Below are 23,322 nucleotides of genomic sequence, written 5' to 3' on the forward strand. Positions count from 1 at the left end.
GGGTGAGTTGAGATGAATTTTGAGTAATGAATAGACATCGATCTGAGAGATAAGGTGGGTTGAGGCATAGGAGAGGAGAGTTGAGTGTGGGCAGATATTTGGGTGTACGATAGGGCACAGAGCCTCATACTATTCTAGAGCCTAGTGGCTTGAATAACTGGCAAGAACCAAGGATAGACAGAAGATGGTGAAGCATCTGTATGCACATTAATATGCCTGGTCTTCATCCTAGAGAAAGTAGGAAGCTTACAGTAACTCAAATGTAGGGGAATGGGTAGTTTATCAAATTAAATCCCAGAAGAAGAAGTAACTTTGCGTTTTTTTATTTATGTGTATGAATGTTTGCCTGCATGTATGTATGTATGTATGTATGTATGTATGTATGTATGAATGGATGGATGGATGTACATACCTGAGAAGGCGAGGAGAAGGCATCAGATTCCAGAATTGGAGTTACAGACAGTTGTGAGCCACCATGTGGATTCTAGGAACCAAAACCTGGGTCCTCTACAAGAGCATCTAGTACTATTGACCTCTGATTCTTCTCTTCAGCCCTAACCTATGCAAATCCTAAGGTAAAATTCTTTTCTTCAGGACAGCTAAGGCCACCTTGAGGAGTAACTTTCTTCAGAGACTCTTGTCAGAGTTTTTTAGAGACAGGCTCATAATATCACCAAAATAGTGATAATGGCCATAATGGCCATCCATGTCTATTTCTGTGGTCTTAGTGTCTGTCACAAAGAAATGAAAGCACATGGCTGTTTACCTTTGGAAAGAAGCTCCCTTACTAGGAGGCTACCACAAAAGTGGTTTTTAAATGACAGTAGGAAAGCACTCAAGAGAGGCCTGCCTCTATACTTTGAACAGGGACATCTGAACAGATAGATACATCCCTGTAATGGTAGGTATGCTGCATGTGGTCAAACTTAGGCATATGGAGGAGGTATGGCTTATATACATCATCAGAACCATCGTTGACAATGGTACTTATGGGACAGAAAGCAACTGGTAATTGTAACCCTGGTCCTTTGAGGGTTTGGACATTTCAGCTCCCAGAAGGATTCCTGAAATCCCCATTCTTACAGAGAGACTTTCTTTTGGTCAGGAGAGTTAAGAAGGAAGGTGATATTTTTCAGAGAGTGCTTTCTCTTTAAAAAGTAACCAAGTATGTTTATGTCCATTTAAGCACAACTCTGAAGTGTCACTGTGATGGGAGCTCTACCTCCACAGCTCATGGAGCAGAAAGAGGAGAGTGTTTTCTCCCTGTTGGCCAAGACCATGCAATCATGCTGACTGTATGGATTTACTTTTGCCCGAAGCTCCTCTGCCTGTGGCTTTAGAGAGGAGACAAGATGCCTTGAACTCACCATGGAAACAGACTGAGAGTCCCCATAGCTGAAAGCACCGTGGCACCTAGTATCCACTCAGCCAGGGATTGCTCAAAGGGAAGGAACATTGTTGGAGGATGGTTTTGTTTCGATTGTTTGTCTCTACCCACCTCCACCATCCAGGATACTGTAACACAGTGGTTCTCAACCTGTGGGTTGAGACTCCTTCAGAGGTCAAATGACACTTTCACAAGGGTTGCCTAAGACTGTTAGAAAATTCATAACAATTCATAATAGTAACAAAATTACAGTTATGAAGTAGCAATGAAGTCATTTTTGTGGTTGAGAGTCATCATTGTATGAGGAACTATATTAAAGGGTTCCAGAATTAGGAAGGTTGAAAACCACTGCTGTCACAGATCTTAAATTGAAAATATCTGACCTTTGTACCTGCCACCTCTAAAAGACAGAGGAAGTCTCTCCAGGTTTGAGAAGAATGGAATTATCCTGGGCTACCAGATACCTGCTCCTTTTTCTCCAGAGTGAATAAAAATAGGAAAACCCAACAGAGTCTGTGTCCTCCTCCCTGCTGGTGCCAGTAACAGACAAACCCATTCACAGTCACCAAATGGAACAAGGTAAAGTAACATCAGAGCACTGTCACCTTCCTTCCCCAAGTGACAATGGTATGTCTGGGGTAGCAACAGCAACCAGCAAAGACTATTAAAATGCCTAAGCAACACCATCAACAGAGAAAGCTCAGGCTATGCCTTTCCAGCTGTCTCATTGTGAAAGTAAGGACCTCCACATACCCACATTTACTAGGAGTTCCAGATGAGCACATATCAAAGAGGAATCACTAGTCCATGGATAACAGCTTCCTGTTGGATTAACTGAAAAAGCAAGGGTTCATGGACATTTTTATTTTGTGTGGCTTGGTTTACAAAGTAAAAATAGGTGTTTTTTTTTATTTCAAATCTATAATCCTGGGTCTAAAAGTAGTTGTGTTAATAACAATTATTTTCTTATTGTTGAATTTTAAACAAGATTTTGGAATTTGCATCATGTCAAAATCTATTAATGTGATTTAATATAAACATTAGTGTGTCTTTTCAAAGTTGTTTCTCCTTTTCAAATTCAATTTCTCATAAGGGAATTATGTGGTCCTGAGAGAATTTTGTTTGCTGACTGGGAAGTTGGTGACACAAATCAGCAAGGGATAAATCATCATCAATCTATATGGCAAACAAGCAAAACAAAAATGTAGACAGCTGGCCAATTCCCCTCAAGTTAACAGCATGTGTCAGAAGTTATGACAGTGAACCATGGCTATATAACAGAGAATTACTGGAGATGATGTAGTGTACCCAGAAATGCTGTACAGTAGCTTTCGTGACCCTCTTGTAGGTATTAAGCTATTGTGAAGTAAAATTATCATCCAACAAGTTTGCTCTTGCAGAATACACAGGTTCAGTTCCCAGCAACTTACAGTTGTCTATAACTCCATTTCTAGAGAATCTGACATACTCTTTCTAGCCTCCATAAGCACTGCACAGAGTGCACATGCATACATAAAGGTACAAAAAAAACCACATTAAAAATCTGTAATGTATTGAGGAGCCAATACAATCTCTATTTGTGCTTTAAAGAGCAGAGCCTATTAAAAAATCTGCAAGTGGGTTGCATAGTAGCACACAGAATATACACAAAAGAGGAGTAGGAAGCCACAGAGATGTATGACAGCATCAATTGTCTCAAAAGAACATTAATTTAAACAAAAGTATCATTTACTTACCACAAGGATTCTCAGAGTCTCCAAGTCTCTGAGACTTTCCTCAAGAGAAAATCAACTGTTAATAAATGAAGTCATTAGCACATGCGATAAGGCAACTCCTGGGATGAAGCAATCATGATGATCTGCTCAGGGAAGCAGATGCTGGGCAGTACCAAGCTAAACAAAGCTACTATAGTCAGCCCTCCAGAAGGCTACCCTAGACTTGCTATTCCAATTTATTTCTTTCCTTGCCAAAAATTCAATGCTAACCCCACGAAGTGAAAAACTGATTTCTACTTAAGAAGCAAGGAGATATGAAGGTCTGCTCTCATGAGGAGTAACCATTGAAAACTGCTCCAAGAATGAAAGCTAATCATGGAATTGCAGATAAGCAGCAAAGCAGAAGAAGAGACAAGGCAAAGTTTAGAGTTTAGGCATTTTGCAACACCTTCTGCCATTGCCATGGGTGGTATCTACTTTGTCTGCCCTTGCTCTGACCAGTACTGTTGGAAGTAAATCAATGCACAGAATGAAGCTATGAAGATGAATCCTTAGACCACCAAAGGCTGCAAAGAACATGGCCATGAGTTCCATCTTTCTGTGAGAGATGAAAGAAAAAAAAAACAGAGAAATGTGTGAAGCTCCTAGAACTGAACACCTAGCAGATGAGCAACCAGAAAGAGCAGATCCAGCCCTCCTTTCTGAAATAGAACATGTGCTACTGCTGTTGGCCACCTGGAATTTCACCTGCAGGTGGCTGGGGATTTTAAAAAGCCTGGTGTTTCCACCTTTTCTGCTTAAATGGTAAGCAACCAGAACAACTTGACCTGGGAATGAGCTAGTTAGTTATACAAAGCATTCCCAAAAAGAGCCAGGAAATGTCTGCTGTGAAGAAGGGGGCCTTTCCAAATTACAATTACTTTTTAAAGAAATGTCTTAAGCAGTGAATAAGAGAAGGATCCCAGGGATCTAGCAAGCTACAAGAATACACACAAGGGAAGGACTGGGTGCTGCCTCACCCATTTGACTCCAATGCTGGCACATTTCAAAGGCAAACCCGTGTGACTCTAAATGCTCAGCTCAGTGGTTACCACCTCTCGGAAGTCTTCCTGCATCCTCCGTTCCCCTAGAATCACTGAGGTCTTTTCTGGGATTTTCATTTCTTCATCAGCATGCCTTTCCTAACATCTTCACTCACACAGAGGTAATTTGTTTCTGTCTCTCACTTACCTGCTTCACCTGGAGCTCTCTAATGGAGGTGTACAAGGTTACACAGTAGGCCCTAAATAAGGGTTTAGAGAGAAGGGAAATTAAAGAACAGAGGAAGAAAGTAAGCAGGCTCTAGAAAGCAGACGATATTCTGTGAGTTGCTAAACCCAGTCAAGAAATCTCATCTTCCAAAGTGATTTCCAAGTAGCCCCAGAATCATGTCTAGATCAGAACCTAAGCTGTGTGATGTTTGCATTACCCACATTAATACCACCCCCAGATGCTGTCATGACCCCAAAAGACTGACTTATGGAATCCTTCTGTGTCCCAGGGAAAGTATGGCTTATTTTACCTAACACACAACAAACACACTTGAGGATAAAAGGGGAGCATGACCTTGTCAATAGCCACATTCACTATCCAACAAGTCCATCTGTACTTAACAGCCAAGGAAGGCCAAAACCCTGAGATGCAGGGGCAGATTTTGAATCCTATATTAGGAGGATTCTGTCCTAAATTGTTTGGGGTCTGTGTCATTAGTCATCCCAATTCTAAATTAATTTCTCTTAAATCAAAAGATAGCCATTTCCTCTTTATAAAAACATATGAAAAATGCATCTCCCTTTTATTTATATTAGAATTACTTTTTGTTTATTTGTGCTTTAGTTCAGAAAGCTGAACCAAAACTTGGCACTAACCACATTAAAAGTATAACATAGAAATATATAATATATATAGAAATCTATATATAAATGTGTGTGTGTGTGTGTGTGTGGTGTATGTACATGTGTGTGTGTGTATGTACATGTGTGTGTATGTACATGTGTGTATGTACGTGTGTGTATGTACATGTGTGTGTACATGTGTGTGTATGTACATGTGTGTGTATGTACATGTGTGTGTATGTACATGTGTGTGTACATGTGTGTGTGTATGTACGTGTGTATGTGTGTGTATGTACATGTGTGTGTGTACATGTGTGTGTATGTACATGTGTGTGTGTACATGTGTATGTACATGTGTGTGTGTATGTACATGTGTGTGTGTATGTACATGTGTGTGTGTGTATGTACGTGTGTGTGTGTGTGTATGTACGTGTGTATGTGTGTGTGTGTGTGTGTGTGTGTGTGTGTATGTATGTACATGTGTGTGTGTGTGTGTGTGTGTGTACATCAGAAGTTAGGAAGTCAACTTGGGTCTATCTGACTGGTCCACTCCTTCAGACATCCAACACAAAGAACCAAGGATCCAAGCAACAATGGGAAAGCACATTAAAAACCAAACATGGCAAAGTATTTCATATAAGGATTTTTGATCTGCAGGGTGTCCTTGGGAAGACACTAAGCTAGTGGATATCAACTAACATGCTTTAATTATTCAAGTAAGTTGAATATGATATACTCGATATATCAGATTCTATGTAATCTTACATAGGTGAAAAAAATACCTCCATAAAAGGAGGTTCTACTAGGAAGTCCATGAACATAAATCAATAAATACTGAGGTTTATTTTTTTTATTTTATTTGTCTTTCTTTACAGGTCAGGATTGATTTTGATAGACAGTTTCTTTTTGTTATTACTTTTTCTTTTTTGGTGAGTGTGCATGTTCATGTGCATATAGGTGTATGAATGTGACTCATACAAGTTATAGCCCATGTTCTAGGTCAGAGGACAACCTCAGTTGTCAATACTCCTACCTTGCTTGAGACAGGGTCTCACTGGGTTTTATCCCCCGCATATATCAAGCTAGCTGCCCTACACTTTTCCTCTCCCTTTCTTCCATCTCTCAGTAAGAACTTCAGGAATACAAATGCTCATGCTACACATCCATGTTTTTAGGCTCTGAGGATTTGAACTCAGATCCTCATGTTTATGTGACAAAGCCTTTTAAATTCCCTGATCCTTCACCTTAGTCCATCATCACCTTTTGTAAATGCCATATGTGCAAATCAGGAGCATTTTGTAAAATAACAACCAGAATTTTGAGGTTGTCCCTAGTTTCTGAAGTAGTGTGCTGTCAATAGACCCTTCTGAAAGAACTACTTTATTGTGAGTAGAACTATAATTATTGTGAGTAGAGAATTAACAATGTTGCCCTTAACTCTTGAGTAAATGAGGTCCTATTCAGGAAGTTCTTAATTATATTTACTTCTCATGAGCAGCAATACAATGGTACAAATTCATGCACTTTTGCTCAGATGAAACATGACGTCATGGTGTTCATTCAAGGTAACCCTGCTCAGAGCTGTTGTAAAAGAATAAAGTTTTACCATAAGGAAGGAGACCACACAGTTTTAGTTAACTCTTAAGAAGATCTTATTCACTAAGATGCTATTCCTCAGCTTAAAGTGTGATCTGTTAGCACTAAGACAAACTAGGATTGCTTCATGGCTGTGCGAAGCTGAAAACAAAAATTGTCATCTCATTGTGTCCTAAAACTCACTGTTCACTCAATAAAAAGAGTTCTCTAAATTATCAACACAACATGAGATTCTTTCTCTCAACTTAGTAAAGACAGTTTAAAATTCACTGAGAAGTTCTTTGAAATTATTTAGACTATGGTAAATTCTGAGACAGGATGCCTAGAAAGCTCTTATTTATGACTAGTGGCCTGTCATCCCTGTTGAACATAAAGCTTCTGTCTGCTGTGGGGAAGGTCTAGACTCTGTAACTCTGGACTCAGCTTACTTTCCACACCAAATCTCCCCCTTTCCAACAAAGCTCCAAACACAGTCACCCTCTATCATTTTCTCCAAACCCCAACTTTTGACCATGTCTACTGAAAAGCAAGCTCCATGAAAGCAGAAGGCTTTCATTAAAGCTTAGATATCATTTCTAACCAACACACACGTTCCATAAGTAAAGAAATGAATAGACAGAGGGCAGAATGGAAGGGATGCTGGAGAAGACTGAATGGTAAAGACCTTGTCCAATTTTACTAAGCTAAGTCAGTATTAGTTTGCAAATACTTTCACTGTCTGGTTTTGGTACCAGCATAAAGCACCTCTAGTCCCAATTCCTATCTATAAATGACTTTTGTATGCACATGAAAGAAGTTTCATCTTCCTTGTACCAACACAAGTCATTTGATAATCATATCTATTACACACTTTGAAAGGTATATGACATCTAATTTTGAGTTATAACTTAACCACTACTTCCAATCTCATCTCAAAGTAAAACAGAATTATCTCCTTATCAATTGTTTACCTGTTTTAGGCAAAGAACACATTGTTAGTCTGGCTAATGTTAGTCCCAAGGTCTCCATATTATGTACAAATAATTGAGGAATATTATCAGTTCAGTGTTTATCCATACTTAAAGTGTGCTTGTGATGATGACATAGATCCTAGAACTCTAGCGAAATGTATCATCCCAGGATTAGGAACTCCTCATGCAGATCAGGGGCTCAATTTCTAGTCTGAGTTACTACCCACATAATATGATGTTTGGAATTCTGGGGACGTTTCAGAGGGCATATAATGCTGAGGCCCCATAGGTGGTGTGGGTTGTTGTAGCGGGGAAGCACGTTGGTTGTTGATGGGTTGCTATTGGAAATGCTGAAGTGGGAGAGGCCCAAGACAGACTTCAGAGCTCTCTGTACACCAGCACACAGATTCCAATCTTTCCATTGACAGTACTGTTGAGAAAAGCTAACCAGAGTTGGCCAGCTCTGAACTGAGAATTAGGAAAGCAGATAGTATCTGCTAGGTAAGTTCACCACCTTTGTAGAAACAGTTGGTGTAGTTTTGCTGGCCTTTAGAACATGGCTAAGGTTGCTTTACACCAGGCATTAGTCCATCTTCTGCTCTGCACATTTCCAGTTCCTAACAAAGTGGACTGCGAAATGCCAGCAAGTTGCAACCCCACTGATAAGAATCAGTTTCTCCTTATTGGTTCTGGTGCAGAGTTTTTGAAGATGAGAAATGATGTGTGAGCTGTGCCATGCCAGTCCAATTCCCCCTATAAGTTCCAGTTTTGCAGGGTTTGCTTTCTGGGACTTTCATTATCACTGTACTTCCTCATGCTGGGCATCACCTTCCAGAGCTGTGTGTTAACCTCCCACTGAACAAATGAATCTATGTGTAAAACTGGAAGCCTTCTGTGGGCCTGCAAAGCCAAGTAAGAGCATCCCAGAGCACTACAGAAACTGAAGAGCAGATGGAAATATCCAGGGGAAAATTCACTTAATTTCCATGGTCCACGTCAGAGGCACACATGAAGAGCTATGCAGGAGAATAAAGTAGACCCTCACACCTCTATCCGAGACTTAATAGCACATTTCCCCCTCACATGTGTGATGGCAGCTCTAGAGCTGGTAAAGTTTTTATTCACGCATGAAATTACCTAAGTATTCTGCACCCACATTGTGACCCAGAGCAGCACCAAGACTTATTTCTATAGCAGTGTTAAGTGCACACGGCAGATATTATATGTACATTTGCAGCAACCCTTATCCTGTCAACCTTTATGAGGATCCCAAGGCAGAAGCTGAGCCACTCTGGTACTTGGCTGAGCTCAGCAGGTAATTCCCCTGAAGTATGTGCTTAAGCAGTACCCACCAATTGTACTTTTTTAGTGGGGTGCAATTGCAGTAAGCCCACTATTCCAGATGTGCTCTTATCAGCCATCTAACAACAAAGACTCTTTCTTCTCCATTAGGGTGCAGAAGCAGCCGACAGCAAGGACTCTGTACCAGGTAGAGGCCAGATGGGGCAATAGTCAGTCTCCTCTATTTCCTTTCATTCTCATTAACATGTACTAACTGCATATTTGTAGTGTACAGTGTCTGGTGTGCACAGGTCAAATCGGTGTAATTAGCATTTCCTCCTCTTGGTCATTTCTTTGTGTGGGGAGCCTTTGAACTTCACTACTGTACATCACTATAGGTTATTGTAAGCTATGGCTACTCCACCGTGCACTGGGGCACCAGAACTTATTCCTCCTCTCTGGCTGTTCTGATATCTAACCTCCTTTTATTTCCCTTACCCCTCCCAGCATCTAGAAATCATTATTGGGCATTTAAATCAACCTTTCTTTTTTTTTTTTTAAAGCACAGACGGTCAATATTGATCTCTTTGCGCATGGCTTATTTCACTTAACACAATGTCTACTTATGTTGCTCCAAATGACCAGATTTTTCATCCTTTTGCAGGCTGATTCATATTTCATTTTTTTATAGGTGTCATCTTATTTTTTTATAGTGCTTGGATTGAACCCAGGCCCTCTTGCACATGAGGCAAGCACTCTATCAACTAAGCTACATTCCCAGCCTAGACAGTGCTTTGGTTTATTTGGGCTCCTGGAATTAATCCAAAGAAAAAAACCTATTCTCCAGAAAATATTGTGCTTCTAGGATGCCTGTTCCACAGAGTAGGGACAAGAAAGGTCACTTATATATTATGGCACCAAGTTTGAATTCTTCAAAGCCCAAAATTCTACAAAGGGCAAACAATCATGAGTATAACATGGATTATTCGACCAAATACCAAGATGCCTACCTATTCAAATTTCATCTCACAAATGATACTCAAAGACAACCCAAGAAGGTACTGGCCCTGAAGTCTTAACCTGCAAGTCTTAATCCTTCCTGCACTGCTTGTATTGATTTGGAGTTCTAGGTACTCATTCTCAGTATCTATACTTGAACTTCTTATCCAGGGGGCAGTGAATTGAGGGTAAAGCAAAGAAGATGTCAAAAATGCCAGAAAGAGTTAGGTAAAGAGGACTAAGTGTCAGTTTACTAATCCAAGCTGTGCTGGCATGATAATGTGCTCTGCCTCAAACTACATTGTATGATTTTTAATCACTAAACATCAAACTTGTTCTGTCCCCATCCCCCAGATTCTATCCCCCATGCCCCATCCCCCTCTACCTCCCACATAGGAACTTCTTTGCCTCTCCTCATTCCTGCTCTTTTCTTTTTACCATTCTCAGTAAGCCATTTGGGTAGTAGAATAAATCATGGCAAGGGGACATGGCATCTTTCACTCGGTTGGCACTCTCCATGTTTTCTTGGATGAAAATGTGTGGGTTTTTTAAAATACTTTTTAATAAGTTAATTTCCTGCAATTATCCTTAAAGATCTACCAGATCATATTAATTCCTTCCACTTAAAAATTTGTTTCAAAAAAACCCTTCTTCTCTTGCTTTCTATTCTTGCTTGCAGGGCAAATGCCGACATACGCACAGTTCTGGATTTTATTTTAAGTAATGTGTAGTTGACTATAGTTTGTTTGTGCAATTGGTATAATTAAATCTAATTATATAATTGGTGAAAGACTGAGTAATCACATAATTAGAATGTGCAGTAATAACTGTTGCAGTCCCATTGTTGTGACGTGTAATGATACAATTATGATGTGGCACAATGAGATGGAATTCACAGGGTAGCCTGCAAAGAAAAGATGCTCCTGTACTCTTAGAACTCAGCAGAGGACTAGGCCCTAGGTAGCAGCTGTCAAGATCTCAACTTAGACTTCCCATTCATCATTATCTGCTGATCTAACCCTGGAGAGTGACACTCTGATACATCAACTCTAGAGAAACACTTGTGGCCAGACGCTCCAAGACCCAAACTACCAAACCCCAAAATGCTGTCCCTGAAGCACAGAGCAGACTGTGGCTTCCCAAGATTGTCAGTTCATGGCTGTTTTCATTTTTAAAAAAATTCATCAAGGCACAAAACAAGAACAACAAAACAAAACAATATATAAAAAAGAAGGTAGCAAAGTATCTCATGATCACACGCTCAATGGTTGGAGACGAAGCAGTGGGCTTGACCTTCCTTTGGCAAACGAACACTCATCATCTTCTTAATAGATGAGCAGAGACAGACCACCAGAAAGGTACTAGCTTGGCTTTGAGTCTTATAATTGGCAGTGAGCCCTAACTTCACAGCAGGCTAGCTCTCCCTTCCTGCTACCCAGCCTGGCTCGGGTGAGCAGCAGCAACTGTGACATTCCTAACTGCTCATTCTTTAGCACTGCTGGGTTCTTCTGCTCATGTTCCCCACTTGAAATAGCTCAGAGAACCCCAAAAGTCCTAGGTTTCCTCCACCTCTAGCTGGCAGCCCTCAGCTCTGAGCCTTACTTCATAGTCTTCCTTGTATATTTCTGCAGCCCACCAACCTTTCCCCCTATGCTGCATGAATACCCCAAAGCTGCATACCTCCAGGTAAGGCTATGGGCCAAATGATTGGTTTCGCTTTCAGTATGTTCCTCAGTACTAATAATGGTCAGACTGCTATTTTTTTCTCAAATTGGTTTGCTTTTCAAATTTCCAAGGTTACCATTCCTGTTTTTCTTCTTTCTTTGCACTTGTTTATTTATTTTTACTATAATGAAATACTGGAGGCTGGGAACTTTATAAAGATCAACTATTTAACTTATTGTTTGAGAGATTCCAGGCATCTATTCTGGTAAGGCCATTAAGGAGAGTGGCATCCCAATAGTGGAAGAACATGCTACACAGAGGTGTCAGGACGGAAAGCCAGAGCACTGGGAAGGGTCCTATCTTGTGGCCTCTGACTTGGCCAAATCTCTGAAATGTCTCACCATTTCTCAGCATCCACATACAGAAGTTCAAACTCCCAACACAGGAACTCAGAGGGGGCAAATCACATCTAAAACATGGTGCTTCTCTCCTCTTCCTGGTCCCATATCACCAGCTCAGCTGATGCTCAGCTCATGCCAGCAATGGGACCAAGCTTCACTCTTTTCCCTCCACTAGCAGCCCTGCACTCGTATTTTTGCATGCACCAACTTCTATCCTTCCTTCTTTCTGATAAGAGGCCAGGCCTCTCTCAATGGGTGTTTAGCCTGTACTATCTGAATTGCTACAGAGCTCTGGGGCCAATGTGCACAGTGGCTTCCTTCCAGAAGCTGTCACAGGCTCCTTGCCTCAGCCTGCCTGGAGCACTCACCTTGTCACCCACTAACTCTTCACTTGTCAGGATGCTGACCATATCCATGTGGCAAACTCCACAGGGAATTCTGAGTGCCTGTCTTCCCAGCCTTTGGCAGATGGCCACTTCCTCCTCCACAAAACAGTCTCCTGCTAGATACCTCACTCTTTTCAGTTACGTTCCTCTTCAGGTTCCCCCCCCCCCCAGGTTCCTCCTGCTTCATTCTGCTTTTTAAAATTAGTAAAAACTCTCATTATCATCCTTAGACACTATTAACAGATACCGTTAACAGTTCAGTGTAAAATGTTCCTCACAGGCTTGTTTGGGGAGGTTGTGGAAACTTTCAGTGGGAAGCATGGTAAGCTAAGATGGGTCACTAGGTATAGCCACTGAAGGTTACCTCATCCCACTTCCTTCTTGCTTCCTGTTTGTCTCCCAGTGTGATCAGCTGCTTTACACTCCAACACCAGACGACCTGGCCACATCAGCCAATATGCTTGCCCTGTTCTAACACTGTGAGCTCAGATAAACTCCTGGGTTTCTTCCATCAGGGACTGTCTCCATAACAGGAAAAGTAGACCACACACCAAAAGAAGGCAGGGAAGTAGGAGGGAAACTTGCTGAAAAGAAGGGGTTCCAACAGGAGAGGAAGGGGGATGAGAGAGGAGAATGGTGTGTGTGTAAAAAAATGTATCATGACATAAGTGTATGAAACTGTCAAATACATCAACCAACCAACCAACCAACCAACCAACCAACCAACCAACCAACCACTCTCAGGGCCAACCACTTCTCAGGAAGAAGATTGGGTCAGAGATTAAGATTGTGTACAGAACCAAACATCCAATCAGGTAACTTTCAAACAATCCATAATCCTGTGAGGCATCCTTACTAAGTTTCACAGCTGTGAAAACCAAGCAGTTTCCTTCTAGGAGGTTCGGTGTAATATCCCAAGACCTAGTTAAAAAAAAAAAAACAAAAAAAAGGCGTGTCCCTTTGTCCCTTTGTTACCAATGTCATATGAAATGGCTTCAGGCCAAGTGTTTTTTTGTGATGCCCAGAGATTCACAATCAAGTAATATATAACCATCTGCTCAGCTTTTAAAAATGTAAATTACTCAGTCTTACTAATTGAAGTTAGCACTAACCAAAAAAGGAAGCATTATTTTATATACCACCAAGAAAGAAAGCGTTGGCAGGTTGAGCTGCAAGCAGACACTCATCATAAGAGATTTATTTTCTTTACGTATTCATTTATTCAAAGAGATGGTGTCTCTTTAGACTTCCCAGGCCAGCTTAAAGTTCTCGGGTTCACAAGCTCTTCCTGCCTCAGCCCTTACTGTAGTTAGCACTCCAGGTGCATGCTACCATGACTAATTCTTTGGATTGCTTTTAATTTAATTAACTAATTTTTGTAAGAATATTTTTTTTGGCTACCTTTGAATTCCCCAAATGAGTTCTGTTCTCTAAAAAACGTAGAAGTGCTCCAGGATGACTCAGAATAAATGGGGAAAGGAAATACCTAAACACAACAGAGCAGTACTGCAGGCGTGTGCTGCAGATATTTATATGGATAGAATATACAAATCAGATTCATTTACAAACTAACTCATCTTATAAACCAAACAAGAGGATGGTTATGGAACCTTGCTGTGCTAACTTTTGAACTGAAATAGAGAGGAAAAAAATGCAACCCAACTCATTTATGCTGAGAAGTGCCAGTTCCCAATCTCTGTTTTAAACTTAGTTCTTTTTCTCTTTTAGGTTGACACCCACCTATACAGACTCACTCCATATCCATCTGGTTCTCTTGGTGTGTAGGCCACACAAGTGTTTTATAAACAGTTGCCAATTTTACCTATCTACCCTGTGCATAACAGGCATCTCCTTAAAACTTTAAATATATTCCTTAACCAAAAGGGAACCAAGGGGCTGCTTTCTAGAAGTGAAAAGAATGTGAAGCCAAGAATTAGAAGTCTGTGGCCATGACTGGCAGAGGCTTTGGGATTTGAGGTGAAGACCTTAGAGGTAAATAACCTATCCTTTGGGTCACCAAAGCTGTGCTTTGATACAGGTTGAGTTGTTCCAAGATCTGTCTTGATCGAGGCCAGACCCAGGAGTCCACTGGCTGTCAGAACTATTTGTCCCCTGGCTCTCTGTGGGTTCAGGTCTCTACTGTAGTATCTCAGGAACTGGCTAACAGGATCTGGGATGGAAGGGCTGCCTTTGTTAGAACTATGCCAGGGAAAGTGGTTTTGTTTTGTTTTGTTTTGTTTTAACGTGCTTCCAAGATATCAGGGCATTAAACAGGAAACCTGAAAGGGATGCAGATCATCATGTGTATCTCCAGAGGCTGCTGTAAGAAGGGTCTGTCTCAGGGTATGTTCTCTTCACACAAAATGAAGGAGGAAAATGGTTAAACTGCACTGTCAGTTTGACTGGATTTGGAATGACCTAGAAGTTATACATCCCTACATTTCCATTTCGCATTCCCAAAGATGTCCAACTTAGTAAGCAAGAGTCATTTTTGGATGCAGGCAGCCCCATCCCATGAATGGAGAGGTCACAGGACTGAACAAAATAAAAGAAAGCAGGAGGCATGCAGGACGGAGCCTGCTTTATTCCCTGTTCCTCTGCTCCCTGACTATGGACTCGATATGCTTTGTTACCTTACATTCCTACTGCCAAGCCTTCTCTGTCACAAAGGGCTGTATCTCCTGAAGCTGTGAGCCAAATAAATCCTTCTTCCTTTAAGTTGCTCCTTCTGGGCATTTGTCATAGCACTGAGAAAAAAGTATTCAAACGATGAATGAGGTGGAGATATCTTCCCCTTTTATGGTGGGATAGAAAGTTTCCAAACCTAAAATCATCCACACACTGTCTGCCAATGAGTCTCCCTCTCGGCATAAATGGCTCCCATACTCAGGAGCCTTTCCATACAACCCAGAGAATTGGGGGTGGGAGGGTCACTGAAAGGCCACTGGCAAGTTGGTGGTACCATAAAGCTCAATGAACTTGTCAACACCCTGCCCCCGACATGCACTGAGCTTAAAGAGAGCATTGGATAGGTAGGGGGCTTATAAAATTAGGACGAGTCACTGGGTTCATAAGGAAACGATATGTAAGTTTTCAGCAAGTGTCCTGAAAAGAAAATCCCTGAGGAAGGTCCTTAAGCCAGGAGGCTTAAAGCACAGTTTAAGTTCACCTGCTCACCATGTGAACAGTGTTTACTCCTTGCTATGTGCTTGACAGCCTGCCTTTGCCTTCTGTGCTTCCTCTTCCATCCTTGCCCTCCTCTTCCTTCCCCACTGCTTAATTCTTACTCCTTAAGATCCTGAAGGAATTTCTTAAAAGAGTCTCCCAAACACTCGATAAACAAACAAACAAATGAGTGAGTGAGAGAGAGAGAGAGAGAGAGAGAGAGAGAGAGAAAGAGAGAGAGAGGAATCTTTCCCAAACTTGTGATACAGAGACACTTATTAAATATAATTAAGCCATAGATGAGCTTGGGGGACCTGTGGACTCCATGGAAGGCATGCAAAACTATGGGGTAGGGGTGCTTCCCTTCTACACCACATTCAGAATTTAAGATTTTCATTCAATTATCAGAGTTCAGCATCTCCCAATACAGACATCTTAAAAAAAAAGACCATTGGGTGAGTGGCATCAGCACACACCTTTCATCCTTGCACTGAGGAAAGCAGAAGCAGCGAATCTCTGAGTTCAAGGCGAGCCTGGTCTACAGAGTGAATGCCAGGACAGCCAGGGGACCACAGAGAAAATCTTGCCTCAAAAACTAGAACAAGCAAATAAAAAGAAAGGCGGGAAAGAAAAGAAAGGAAAGGAAAGGAAAGAAAAAAAAAAGAAAAGAACATTAAGCCTCAAAAGACTAGCCCATGCCACCTTAACTATGTATTCAAGAATATTCATAGTACAGCATGGGAAAACCTGGGTTCTGTAGCCACAAAATATCAGAGTTCAAATTTCTGTTCTGACACTTCCAAGCTGTGTGATGAGACAAATGTCATAAAGTCTCTGAGCTATAGTTCTAACTATAATGAGATGATGAAAACGATGAAAATGGCCTCCATGGACCATAGGATTGTGGGGCAATTACAGAAAACACAAGAAAGCAAATCACAATGTTTAAGGGAGTGGAAACTTCTCTTTGGGAGACAGAAGGAGGCAGCTCTAGGTTCAGTTGCAGAAAAGAAGCTGCTGTGTCTGGAAAATGCACCAGAGGCTTTGTGAAAGATTCAGGTCCCTGTGCTACAATGACAACTGCTAAGTCCTCTGAGGAATCCATAAGAATAAGAAAATAGTCATCTTTGAGCACCCCAGTGTATTAAATCCCATTTATAGATTTTATAGTGCAATGGCAAGCTTAATCAAAATAAGAGTCTAGCCCCTACTTCTTCCCTTACTCTGCCTCACCTTGCAACATGTGACAAAAGAGGCCTGGCCATTTCAATCAAGTAAACTGTGAAACTGCCCTGCAGAGCACTAAGGTGACCCAGGGCAGCCTTCATAACCAGGTGCCAGGGACCTGCTGCAAGACCCAATTGATCCTGTGTCAGCAGCCAGCTTGTGTTCACCTGGGCCAGTTGGCTGCTTAATGTCAATGGGAAAGCTCTAGATCCTCTAGTGACTGGGCCTACCAGCCCAGCTTCAATGATTCCAGGACAATCCTGACAAATTGGGTCTTACTTTGCTGACCAGGACTCAGATTCAGAAAGATCAGGCCCAGAGAAAATTGAGACTGGAGTGCCGCATCCTTGACATTTCTACTGCCGGGAGTAAAGTTGCTCCTTCCCCCAGGAAAAATGAGCATCTGCCTTAGGAGCTGAGTAGGGTAGGGCACTGAGGATGCATGCCAACCTCTCTATAATTTACTGTGCCTTGTGATCAAGAGTGTAAGGCATGCTATCTCAAGATTTAACCATATTGAGACAACGCTAGGATCTTTCTTTGTTTGCATAGAATTACCATTTTGGAAACTATAGTGGGTATACGTTTTTCTTTTAATCTCATCATGTAGACCAAAATGTGCTGCCTTTTCAGATGACACTAACCACTGTCCTTTGCTCACAAGAATGCTACCCAAATGACTCTTGAACATCTAGGCTTTCAACTGTAGAGTCCTTTTCATAAGTCTCACTCCTCAACTACAGTAGCTAGCTGAGTATTGAGTGGGTGGTGTCAGCACACACCTTGAATCCTTGCACTCAGGAAAGCAGAAGCAGCTTTCACAAAAGTAAAAGTGCAGGAAAGTGGAGACGTGTGTAGACTCAGCCAAAAGTGAGACTCTCAGAACAGTGGCAGCCTCTACGGGTTCTTCCTTTATTAGCTACATAGACATTAGGACTGGAAACTCAGGAGCCAGATGTCTCAGGACTAAGACACAAGGAGTCTCTGCCAAGGCAAGTGCTACTTATAAGTTTGTATTCTCTGGTATGGATCCTTTGCCCTCCCTCTCACATGGACTAGCCCAAGCTCCTCTCCCTTCCTCACTTGAGGTGTCAATCAGCAAACCAAGGTCAGCTTCCTAAGTTTCACACTGCAAAAGGAATATACTGATACCAACCAGAGGTTATATGCGAAGTAGACTGAGGAGCACAAGTCCTGGGGGTATGGGTTCACTTCCTGGAAATCCATTAAGTCGCTGTGGGAAGTTTCTATGAATTACTCTACTTTGCCACCATTCCAGAATTTCTGTTAGAATTCCTGAAGCAGATGGCCAGCACAAGCTTAGTGGCCCCAGAAGGCTGTAAGCTTTTTGCCCACCATTTCTGCTATGTGCTTGGTACTTAAATTCATGGCTACTTAAGGACATGATTGCCTTTCAGGGGGTCAGTCAAACTTAACCACCCTACTCCTTTTATATTTGCAGTATGTGTTCGCGGTACTTTTGTGGACCCAGAGACACCTGAGTCCTGAAACTGTGGTTAGTTTCAGATGCAAATTCAGATGTCAATTATTCTAGTTCCTTTTGTGACCAGCAAGAAGTAGCCCAGGCTCCCTGCTCCTAGCTCCTGGTTGGATAGAAGAGTCACATTTCTTCTGCATGGTCCCTTAAAGTCTTTCTACTTTACATGACTGACTTTCAAAGTACCGTTTGGACAATGCAAATGGACCCATAGGTTTAAACATTGCCTCTTTGCAGTTCAGTGTCCAAGTCCCTGGATCCAAATAGAGAGCACAGGCAAGCTTATATAGTTATTAAGATCTTATAGTTGTTATATAGTTATTAAGATATAGTTATTAAGGGACAAGACATCAAGCGTGGAGAAACCTTACTGTAGAGAGATGGGGCTGAGTATCAGGGCAGCCGGGCTGCTCTCCAACAACAAGGAAACCAGTAAGTCAGTGATGACTCAGAACCAGCTCCCTTCAGTTGCCACAGGAGTCCCACACAGAGGACACAGAGTCTCTGAGGCCAGAGTTCTCAGGATGGTGATTCTGAGGATGTCACCTATCATTTGTATGGTTCTGGTTTTATCTTTCCTTACCAGACTTTCTCACCTAGAACATTCTGATTCTTACAGAAGCACCTCACAGGCTTATGACGAGGCTTTACGAATTAGTAAGGAAACAAGATACGGATAGTGGGATGTAGTGGGACAGTAAATACATTTTTATAGCTATTGTACCAATGCAACCACTTGGCAAGCTCCAGGTGAGACAGTGACCCCCTTGGTGGCAGGAAAATCTGTCTATTTTCTCCTGCAGCCCCAGGATAATCTGATATATGCTCAGGCTCCATAAATGTGCCATGAATGGATGGAGGAAGGAGCCAAAGCAAACCCACAGCAAATAGGTACTGAACTATTTACACAGAGCGTTGGCAGGCTGTGGAAGCATCCAGAAGCTCCTTTTCATGTCCAGAGACAGAGGAGGAGGTCAACCAGTGGTACACTGCACAAGGAGGAAGCCAGCAATGTGAGGACGGACAAGGGGAAATGCATGTTGTGCCAAAGGAAAGACGGGGCCTTTCCCAGAAAGAAAAAGTGGGAAATGGAGCATGGCCCACCTGTTTCTACCAGCTCAAGACTTCCCATGTTAGAGAAGGAAGCGGGAACCTCCCAGGAGGCCCTTTTATGAAAACCACAGGAAAAGGTAATTCTAACGTCCCTAGTAGTCCTCTAGGGTAGACTCGTGGGCCTCCCTCTCCTACCCAGGAGCCTCTTCCTCTCCAGCAAAAGTTTTAGTACGGCAGCAAAGTCACCCTGCCTCTTTGAAACTTCAAGTCGCAGCTCAAAGACCAGCCTGTGCCATGGGATGAGCACCTCAGGGAGTTGTCCTCCCCGAGGTCTCAGGAAATGCTAGGGACCAAGAACTAGCAGCCACTAGAGACTATTGAAATCGGGGCTGCATGACTGCAACTTTGAAAGTGGCACTGCCCAAGTCCCTTCTGTGCTGTGCTCCCCTCTTGCGGGACCAAGGCCCCAGCATAACAACTCTACAACAGCACCAACCCTTATCCCAGATTCTAAGTCTACAAGTATTAATCTGCCAGGGCCCCAGGGACTCTTTTGCCAACTGACACGCATGTGACATCTAACTGCCACTGCAATAGACTCCTCCCCTCCTAGTATGTGGAAGAGAAAGAGAGACTCTGTTCAGCTGGAAAAGACAAAATTCTAACAGTCGCTTAAGATTTTAGATTTGATATTTTAATCTCATTTGAAATGCCAAATAATATTAAAGGAGGGCATGCTATTTTTATGATGTTTCAGAAAGGGTCACAGACTAATGACAGGTTGAGAACATTGCCTGGAGGTTCTTGCCCTTGCTATGTGTACGCATTTCTGTTCTATTTATAGCTGACATCAGTTGCTGCTTTCCTACACAGTTATACATGGAAATGCCACCAACCTCAAGTGAGAGGCGCACACAGCCCTTGAGGCCGCCTCCTTCTCTGAGATCTTGAACATTCTGAACTGTGCTGGTTGTTTCTCAGCAATAGCTGATAGGAGCTGATCAAACACGTATGCCGGAACCCAAATTCCCTGCCTCTTTTTGTCTTCACCCACAAGACCTCCTATTGGGCCCATCCTGGCTTCAGATCCCAGCCACTACCTACCCCCACCTATCCCCCATTTCTGAGACAGCAGTAGCAGGGTTCTCTGTAGCCACAGACATTTGTCAGCATGATTGGGTGAGGTTTAGCAGAAAAGCAATTTCTTACTGGGAAAATCATTTATCACGGACAGCCTGTCGAAAACAGTCTCATTGCAAACCCTTCCCTGGGAGACAAGAACTGACAACTGGCTCTAAGTAATCTACAGCATGGCCATGGGGACTCATTCATCTTTTGCTTGCCCAGCCCATGGTGGGACGTGTTCAGCATAGAAGTATCAAGCATAGCTGCACCCAGGGGATTCCATGGAAAAGGTGATGAGCTCTGGCGACCACCCTGCACTTCAGGATGTACAATGAGAGACTGACTGTGTTCTCCATTTTACTCAGAGGTAGAATGGTGCAAGTCACTAGGGGAGGTGCATCTTCCTTACTTCAAAATAGGCCCCCTTGGCACTTTCTGTTTAACTTAAAAGCCAGACCTCTCTTTCTCAGTGTGTAATTATGGAAAGGCTTATTGCTTTTTCATAATTCAACTTCCCCTTTGCCTGGGGCATTATTTTCTCTGCCAGACCATAGAATGTTGTTTATAGCATATTAGATAATTACAATGTGTGTGCTGTTTCCACTGACGTCAACACTCTGGAAACAGAATACTGGGCAATCTGAAGACCACGGAGACGGGGAGAAGCAGGGAGATTGTGGAGGAGAGAATTAGTTACAAATAGAAAAAGTAATATACCTTATTCATTATTGAATGTCTGCCTGAACCCAGGTTCCGGTTTATGGAGTCAGTAAGTTCTAGAGGATGCCTGTGGGTTTCATGGCTCTATGGTTTTCAAATGTTGGCATCAGGCAGTGACTTGGAAGGAGCAGTCAGATGTAAATTATCATGTGAAGGATGTACTTTCTTAGGACCAAATTCAGAGAGTCTTCTTCATAGATGTGTAGTTCTTACCCCACCTCAGAGTTGCACATGGTCATGAAACATCACTACACAAGTCTTGGATCAATTATAAATCACCAAGTTTGGTGCAAGAAAACTGCCCTCTGGTTGATTTCATTTTGCTGTCATTTTTCAGAGATGCAAAATTCTAACTTTAAAAGAAATAATATGACTCCAGCCGATGCTATATGTAAAGACTAAAGTTCAAAGCATGAGCTCAATCTTACTTTTGACTCTTGCTACCACCTTAAAAGACTATACCACTCCAGCCTCTCTGGGCCTCAGTTCCCTCATCTTTAGAATACAAATGACATACCATTTTATCATCCAGGCTGTCATGAGGCTCAACAGAAGGGATATTTACAATAGGCTCTTAGGACAGAACACGCCACAAAGAAAGGATCACTGAGATTTAGTGGGTGGCTATAAGTCATACTGAGTTGAATGTGTAGATCACAGGTAATATAGATACCATTGACTCCTCCAAAGAAAGGTGCTTTTGTGTTTTATAGTGAATAAGAAGGGTGTTTTGGAAGGAATTTGAGCAGCAATCATAACCATGGACAAGATAGGAAGTAAACCCATGTAGGAATAGCATGAAACTGTAAATGGTTAGATCAGTTTAGCTTTGGGATTCCTCAGACAGTACTGTCTCTTTCACCGCCCTCAACTGCACCATAGAATAATCATATTAAAATTTCATTATCTAACTAACCATGATTTGGTATGGGAACCCATTTCAAAGAATGGGCTTTATGGTGAGGTCCAACCTGCAGGTAGCTAAGGAGAGCGATGTGAAAACTAACAGAAGCCCATCCTTTCTCTCTCATTGGTGTGCGTAATTTCTTCAGAGTGGGAAAGCATGGCAAGGCCCTGCTATACAATGTGTGTACCACACTGCATATTTTTCAGATGAGAAGAAACATGTGCATTTTTACGTTCAACCTGGAGTTATCCAGATTTGTTGGCACTGTTGACATTAAAAATCAGTCCATTGTCTTTTTCCCCCTAAGGGATTGGCACACAGGATCCCAGGGGAGCAATGGTTGAAAATGAGACTGACGTTGAAGGATATAAATCACCCAGCATTGCTGGGAGCTACCCAGCTTCTGTCTCTTTGGCTCCAGGCTCTTAAGTACAGGGGAAACCTGCCCTTCCTCCCATCCATTCCTACAGAAGGATTCTGATCCAGGAACACCCCTGACGCTACCAGCACTGTATTTTCTGCCTTTGGAGAGTTATTAGATTTACTGATTCTCAGGATGAAACAGATGACCTCACTGTACAATTGGATTACTTTTTAAATTTCTAGAGTTCCTTCATGACCAAAGCCCAGCTACATCCACTACACCAAGCAACTCAGTTAACACACTTGGATGGACAAGTCACCAAGACAGCCTTTCCCTAAACACCCAGGGATAGAGGAGATGTGAATATTTTCTCCATTATTTCTCTGACACCCTATAAGTTCTATGCAAAGGCATGTTTCTGCCCTTTACCATTTATATATGTGGCTAGGGAAACAATACGTGATAGACACATTTTAGGAACATGAGTTGAAGTAAGTCTTTCCTAGTTAATCTGAGATCTGCTGCCACTGAACAAACAGAACATGAACATGAACAGTCAAAGCCTGGGGTGAAGACAGGACCATGCTTTCCCCTTGACTATGACTTCTACTTTTTATATCATTGTTGTGTATACATGAACATGCATGTGAAGATGTGTATGACTGTGTATCTATATGCATGTTTTTATCTATTAGATGGTACAGTGGAATCAGTTATCCCAACAGCTTCCAAAATAGCTCTCCCCAGAGCTGCTGGTGTTTAAGTTGGCCTTTTTGTTCTCTGTGTTAACTTTCCATTGCTGTAACAAAATTCCTGAGATAGACAACTTAATAAGGAGAAATATAGGGCTAACACAATGGTTTAGTGAATAAAGATGTCTTCTAGCAAGACTGAAGATCTGGGTTCAATACCTGGGACCTGCAGTAGAAGAGGAAAAATTGTCCTCTGACATACTACTACATGTGTGCTGCAACATACAAATGCCTCCATGCATATATATATATATATA

At 42.0% G+C, this 23,322-nt stretch overlaps 1 protein-coding gene across 33 annotated transcripts in view; it reads right to left on the reverse strand.

Annotated features, from left to right (window-relative positions):
• The window catches only part of Kcnma1 (potassium calcium-activated channel subfamily M alpha 1), a 744,152-nt gene that overhangs the window by 344,113 nt on the left and 376,717 nt on the right, over positions 1–23,322 (reverse strand). The gene's annotated exons all lie outside the window — the stretch shown is intronic.

The sequence above is a fragment of the Mastomys coucha genome, unplaced genomic scaffold (assembly GCF_008632895.1).
Source record: "Mastomys coucha isolate ucsf_1 unplaced genomic scaffold, UCSF_Mcou_1 pScaffold9, whole genome shotgun sequence".
Taxonomy (NCBI): domain Eukaryota; kingdom Metazoa; phylum Chordata; class Mammalia; order Rodentia; family Muridae; genus Mastomys; species Mastomys coucha.